The sequence below is a fragment of the Somniosus microcephalus genome, chromosome 12 (genome assembly GCF_052327205.1).
Source record: "Somniosus microcephalus isolate GS21.2 chromosome 12, FLI_Smic_1.0, whole genome shotgun sequence".
In the NCBI taxonomy this organism is placed as follows: Eukaryota; Metazoa; Chordata; class Chondrichthyes; order Squaliformes; family Somniosidae; genus Somniosus; species Somniosus microcephalus.
This window is the reverse complement of record NC_140998.1, coordinates 217291234-217298733: the sequence shown is the minus strand read 5'-3', so window position 1 is coordinate 217298733 and position 7500 is coordinate 217291234. Positions and strand designations below refer to the sequence as shown.

General features: G+C 49.0%; 1 long non-coding RNA gene across 1 annotated transcript in view; it reads left to right on the top strand.

Annotated features, from left to right (window-relative positions):
* The window catches only part of LOC147110115 (uncharacterized), a 24448-nt gene that overhangs the window by 13984 nt on the left and 2964 nt on the right, over positions 1 to 7500 (top strand). Inside the window, exons 3-4 of the long non-coding RNA XR_015080390.1 lie at positions 528 to 599; positions 7003 to 7045. This is a non-coding gene — a long non-coding RNA (uncharacterized LOC147110115). The remainder of the gene's footprint in view (positions 1 to 527; positions 600 to 7002; positions 7046 to 7500) is intronic.

Sequence of the window (7500 nt, the reverse complement as noted above, 5' to 3'; positions counted from 1 at the left end):
GAGGGGATCTCATTGAAACTTATAAAATTCTAACAGGACTAGACAGACTAGATGCAGGAAGGATGTTCCCGATGGCGGGGGAGTCCAGAACCAGGGGTCACAGTCTAAGGATAAGGGGTAAGCCATTTAGGACAGAGATGAGGAATAATTTCTTCACCCAGAGAGTGGTGAACCTGTGGAATTCTCTACCACACAAGGCAGTTGAGGCCAATTCATTAAATATATTCAAGAAGGAGTTGGATATATTTCTTAAGGCTAAAGGGATCAAGGGATATGGGGAGAAGGCAGGGACAGGGTACTGAGTTTGGATGATCAGCCATGATCTCATTAAATGGCGGAGCAGGCTCGAGGGGCCGAATGGCCTACTCCTGCTCCTATCCTCTATGTTTCTATGACGTCCTGAGGTTGTGAAAGCTGCTGTAGAAATGCGAGCCTTTCTTCAATGTATTCGAGATGATGTGCTGCCAACCTGTCTCGAGTGGCGAATTCTGCCATGATTAAAGCTCTGTCTCTTGTTCCCTGACCAGACCAACACCGCCGCCGTGCATTAATCGTAGCGGCCGTGTTATTCCCAATCGGCATCATACTGGTGATAGCAGGTAGGTGTTTAACTGATGGACCGTACTTTTCAGTAACCATGGATAGCAGGGAAGGGACGAAGGTGGCTTTTTAATCAAACAAAATAAGTTAAAGGATTGAAAATAAAACACGAACACACACTAAGACATCAAGGTGAAGATACAACAGTACCAAGATTAACATGGTTAGACCACACTTGGAGAACTGTGCACAGTTCTGGTCTCCGTATACCTTGGTTAGACCACACTTGGAGCACTGTGCACAGTTCTGGTCTCTGTATACCTTGGTTAGACCACACTTGGAGCACTGTGCACAGTTCTGGTCTCCATATACCTTGGTTAGACCGCACTTGGAGCACTGTGCACAGTTCTGGTCTCCATATACCTTGGTTAGACCACACTTGGAGCACTGTGCACAGTTCTGGTCTCCATATACCTTGGTTAGACCACACTTGGAGCACTGTGCACAGTTCTGGTCTCTGTATACCTTGGTTAGACCACACTTGGAGCACTGTGCACAGTTCTGGTCTCCGTAAACCTTGGTTAGACCACACTTGGAGAACTGTGCACAGTTCTGGTCTCCGTATACCTTGGTTAGACCACACTTGGAGCACTGTGCACAGATCTGGTCTCCATATACCTTGGTTAGACCACACTTGGAGCACTGTGCACAGTTCTGGTCTCTGTATACCTTGGTTAGACCACACTTGGAGCACTGTGCACAGTTCTGGTCTCCATATACCTTGGTTAGACCGCACTTGGAGCATTGTGCACAGTTCTGGTCTCCATATACCTTGGTTAGACCACACTTGGAGCACTGTGCACAGTTCTGGTCTCCATATACCTTGGTTAGACCACACTTGGAGCACTGTGCACAGTTCTGGTCTCTGTATACCTTGGTTAGACCATACTTGGAGCACTGTGCACAGTTCTGGTCTCCGTATACCTTGGTTAGACCACACTTGGAGCATTGTGCACAGATCTGGTCTCCATATACCTTGGTTAGACCACACTTGGAGCACTGTGCACAGTTCTGGTCTCTGTATACCTTGGTTAGACAAGACTTGGAGAACTGTGCACAGTTCTGGTCTCCGTATACCTTGGTTAGACCACACTTGGAGCACTGTGCACAGTTCTGGTCTCCATATACCTTGGTTAGACCACACTTGGAGCACTGTGCACAGTTCTGGTCTCCATATACCTTGGTTAGACCACACTTGGAGCACTGTGCACAGTTCTGGTCTCTGTATACCTTGGTTAGACCACACTTGGAGCACTGTGCACAGTTCTGGTCTCCATATACCTTGGTTAGACCACACTTGGAGCACTGTGCACAGTTCTGGTCTCTGTATACCTTGGTTAGACCACACTTGGAGCACTGTGCTCAGTTCTGGTCTCCATATACCTTGGTTAGACCGCACTTGGAGCACTGTGCACAGTTCTGGTCTCCATATACCTTGGTTAGACCACACTTGGAGCACTGTGCACAGTTCTGGTCTCCATATACCTTGGTTAGACCGCACTTGGAGCACTGTGCACAGTTCTGGTCTCCATATACCTTGGTTAGACCACACTTGGAGTACTGTGCACAGTTCTGGTCTCCATATACCTTGGTTAGACCACACTTGGAGCACTGTGCACAGTTCTGGTCTCCATATACCTTGGTTAGACCACACTTGGAGCACTGTGCACAGTTCTGGTCTTCATATACCTTGGTTAGACCACACTTGGAGCACTGTGCACAGTTCTGGTCTCCGTATACCTCAGTTAGACCACACTTGGAGCACTGTGCACAGTTCTGGTCTCCGTATACCTCGGTTAGACCACACTTGGAGCACTGTGCACAGTTCTGGTCTCCGTATACCTTGGTTAGACCACACTTGGAGCACTGTGCACAGTTCTGGTCTCCATATACCTTGGTTAGACCACACTTGGAGCACTGTGCACAGTTCTGGTCTCCGTATACCTTGGTTAGACCACACTTGGAGCACTGTGCACAGTTCTGGTCTCCGTATACCTTGGTTAGACCACACTTGGAGCACTGTGCACAGTTCTGGTCTCCATATACCTTGGTTAGACCACACTTGGAGCACTGTGCACAGTTCTGGTCTCCATATACCTTGGTTAGACCACACTTGGAGCACTGTGTACAGTTCTGGTCTCCATGTACCTTGGTTAGACCACACTTGGAGCACTGTGCACAGTTCTGGTCTCCATATACCTTGGTTAGACCACACTTGGAGCACTGTGCACAGTTCTGGTCTCCATATACCTTGGTTAGACCACACTTGGAGCACTGTGCACAGTTCTGGTCTCCATATACCTTGGTTAGACCACACTTGGAGCACTGTGCACAGTTCTGGTCTCCATATACCTTGGTTAGACCACACTTGGAGCACTGTGCACAGTTCTGGTCTCCATATACCTTGGTTAGACCACACTTGGAGCACTGTGCACAGTTCTGGTCTCTGTATACCTTGGTTAGACCATACTTGGAGCACTGTGCACAGTTCTGGTCTCCGTATACCTTGGTTAGACCACACTTGGAGCACTGTGCACAGATCTGGTCTCCATATACCTTGGTTAGACCACACTTGGAGCACTGTGCACAGTTCTGGTCTCTGTATACCTTGGTTAGACCAGACTTGGAGAACTGTGCACAGTTCTGGTCTCCGTATACCTTGGTTAGACCACACTTGGAGCACTGTGCACAGTTCTGGTCTCCATATACCTTGGTTAGACCACACTTGGAGCAGTGTGCACAGTTCTGGTCTCCATATACCTTGGTTAGACCACACTTGGAGCACTGTGCACAGTTCTGGTCTCCATATACCTTGGTTAGACCACACTTGGAGCACTGTGCACAGTTCTGGTCTCTGTATACCTTGGTTAGACCACACTTGGAGCACTGTGCACAGTTCTGGTCTCCATATACCTTGGTTAGACCACACTTGGAGCACTGTGCACAGTTCTGGTCTCTGTATACCTTGGTTAGACCACACTTGGAGCACTGTGCTCAGTTCTGGTCTCCATATACCTTGGTTAGACCGCACTTGGAGCACTGTGCACAGTTCTGGTCTCCATATACCTTGGTTAGACCACACTTGGAGCACTGTGCACAGTTCTGGTCTCCATATACCTTGGTTAGGCCGCACTTGGAGCACTGTGCACAGTTCTGGTCTCCATATACCTTGGTTAGACCACACTTGGAGTACTGTGCACAGTTCTGGTCTCCATATACCTTGGTTAGACCACACTTGGAGCACTGTGCACAGTTCTGGTCTCCATATACCTTGGTTAGACCACACTTGGAGCACTGTGCACAGTTCTGGTCTTCGTATACCTTGGTTAGACCACACTTGGAGCACTGTGCACAGTTCTGGTCTCCGTATACCTCGGTTAGACCACACTTGGAGCACTGTGCACAGTTCTGGTCTCCGTATACCTCGGTTAGACCACACTTGGAGCACTGTGCACAGTTCTGGTCTCCGTATACCTTGGTTAGACCACACTTGGAGCACTGTGCACAGTTCTGGTCTCCATATACCTTGGTTAGACCACACTTGGAGCACTGTGCACAGTTCTGGTCTCCATATACCTTGGTTAGACCACACTTGGAGCACTGTGCACAGTTCTGGTCTCCGTATACCTTGGTTAGACCACACTTGGAGCACTGTGCACAGTTCTGGTCTCCATATACCTTGGTTAGACCACATGTGGAGCACTGTGCACAGTTCTGGTCTCCATATACCTTGGTTAGACCACACTTGGAGCACTGTGTACAGTTCTGGTCTCCATGTACCTTGGTTAGACCACACTTGGAGCACTGTGTACAGTTCTGGTCTCCATATACCTTGGTTAGACCACACTTGGAGCACTGTGCACAGTTCTGGTCTCCATATACCTTGGTAAGACCACACTTGGAGCACTGTGCACAGTTCTGGTCTCCATATACCTTGGTTAGACCACACTTGGAGCACTGTGCACAGTTCTGGTCTCCATATACCTTGGTTAGACCACATTTGGAGCACAGTGCACAGTTCTGGTCTCCATATACCTTGGTTAGACCACACTTGGAGCACTGTGCACAGTTCTGGTCTCCATATACCTTGGTTAGACCTCACTTGGAGCACTGTGCACAGTTCTGGTCTCCATATACCTTGGTTAGACCACACTTGGAGCACAGTGCACAGTTCAGGTCTCCATATACCTTGGTTAGACCACACTTGGAGCACTGTGCACAGTTCTGGTCTCCATATACCTTGGTTAGACCACACTTGGAGCACAGTGCACAGTTCTGGTCTCCATATACCTTGGTTAGACCACACTTGGAGCACTGTGCACAGTTCTGGTCTCCATATACCTTGGTTAGACCACACTTGGAGCACTGTGCACAGTTCTGGTCTCCATATACCTTGGTTAGACCACACTTGGAGCACTGTGCACAGTTCTGGTCTCCATGTACCTTGGTTAGACCACACTTGGAGCACTGTGCACAGTTCTGGTCTCCGTATACCTTGGTTAGACCACACTTGGAGCACTGTGCACCGTTCCGGTCTCCATATACCTTGGTTCGACCACACTTGGAGCACTGTGCTCAGTTCCGGTCTCCATATACCTTGGTTAGACCGCACTTGGAGCACTGTGCACAGTTCTGGTCTCCATATACCTTGGTTAGACCACACTTGGAGCACTGTGCACAGTTCTGGTCTCCATATACCTTGGTTAGACCGCACTTGGAGCACTGTGCACAGTTCTGGTCTCCATATACCTTGTTTGGACCACACTTGGAGCACTGTGCACAGTTCTGGTCTCCATATAGCTTGGTTAGACCACACTTGGAGCACTGTGCACAGTTCTGGTCTCCATATACCTTGGTTAGACCACACTTGGAGCACTGTGCACAGTTCTGGTCTTCATATACCTTGGTTAGACCACACTTGGAGCACTGTGCACAGTTCTGGTCTTCATATACCTTGGTTAGACCACACTTGGAGCACTGTGCACAGTTCTGGTCTCCATATACCTTGGTTAGACCGCACTTGGAGCACTGTGCACAGTTCTGGTCTCCGTATACCTTGGTTAGACCACACTTGGAGCACTGTGCACTGTTCTGGTCTCCATATCCCTTGGTTAGACCACACTTGGAGCACTGTGCACAGTTCTGGTCTCCATATACCTTGGTTAGACCACACTTGGAGCACTGTGCACAGTTCTGGTCTCCATGTACCTTGGTTAGACCACACTTGGAGCACTGTGTACAGTTCTGGTCTCCATATACCTTGGTTAGACCACACTTGGAGCACTGTGCACAGTTCTGGTCTCCATATACCTTGGTTAGACCACACTTGGAGCACTGTGCACAGTTCTGGTCTCCATATACCTTGGTTAGACCAGACTTGGAGCACTGTGCACAGTTCTGGTCTCCGTATACCTTGGTTAGACCACACTTGGAGCACTGTGCACAGTTCTGGTCTCCGTATACCTTGGTTAGACCACACTTGGAGCACTGTGCACAGTTCCGGTCTCCGTATACCTTGGTTAGACCACACTTGGAGCACTGTGCACAGTTCCGGTCTCCGTATACCTTGGTTAGACCACACTTGGAGCACTGTGCACAGTTCTGGTCTCCGTATACCTTGGTTAGACCACACTTGGAGCACCGTGCACAGTTCTGGTCTCCGTATACCTTGGTTGGACCACACTTGAAGCACTTTGCACAGTTCTGTTCTCCGTATACCTTGGTTAGACCACACTTGGAGCACTGTGCACAGTTCTGGTCTCCATATACCTTGGTTAGACCACACTTGGAGCACTGTGCACAGTTCTGGTCTCCGTATACCTTGGTTAGACCACACTTGGAGCACTGTGCACAGTTCTGGTCTCCATGTACCTTGGTTAGACCACACTTGAAGCACTGTGCACAGTTCTGGTCTCTGTATACCTTGGTTAGACCACACTTGGAGCACTGTGCACAGTTCTGGTCTCCATATACCTTGGTTGGACCACACTTGGAGCACTGTGCACAGTTCTGGTCTCCGTATACCTTGGTTGGACCACACTTGGAGCACTGTGCACAGTTCTGGTCTCCGTATACCTTGGTTGGACCACACTTGGAGCACTGTGCACAGTTCTGGTCTCCGTATACCTTGGTTAGACCACATTTGGAGCACTGTGCACAGTTCTGGTCTCCATATACCTTGGTATTTGTGTTGAGACCAGGAGGCGGGAGAATGCCTGGATCGGAGAGGATTTGGAGCTTAGGGGGGACAAGGGCGGAAGGATCAGCGAAGAACTGAGCGTAGGATGTATAAATTGAGAGAGAGAGAGGGACAGGAGGTGAGCCAGAGGTTCTCTGTCAGACTACCAGCTTTCTCTGCATTAATGAGAGTCTCCTCACTCAGTATTTCTGTTCTCTTTCCAGTTGCTTATCTGATGAAGAAATTCTATCCGTCTGACCAAATGGGGTAAATTAGATGTGTTGGACAATCCATGTCTGTGTATAAAGCGATTTGTATTGTATTGTATTGTATTATTGTGTGAGTGTGTGAGTGTGTGAGTGTGTGAGTGAGTGTGTGTGTGAGTGTGTGAGTGAGTGTGTGTGTGAGAGTGAGTGAGTGTGTGAGTGTGTGTGAGAGTGTGTGAGAGTGTGTGAGTGTGTGTGAGAGTGTGTGAGTGTGTGTGTGAGTGTGTGAGTGTGTGAGTGAGTGTGTGTGTGAGAGTGAGTGTGTGTGTGAGAGTGAGTGAGTGTGTGAGAGTGTGTGTGAGTGTGTGAGTGTGTGAGAGTGTGTGAGTGTGTGTGTGAGTGTGTGAGTGTGTGAGTGAGTGTGTGTGTGAGAGTGAGTGAGTGTGTGAGAGTGTGTGTGAGTGTGTGAGAGTGTGTGAGTGTGTGTGAGAGTGTGTGAGTGTGTGTGTGAGTGTG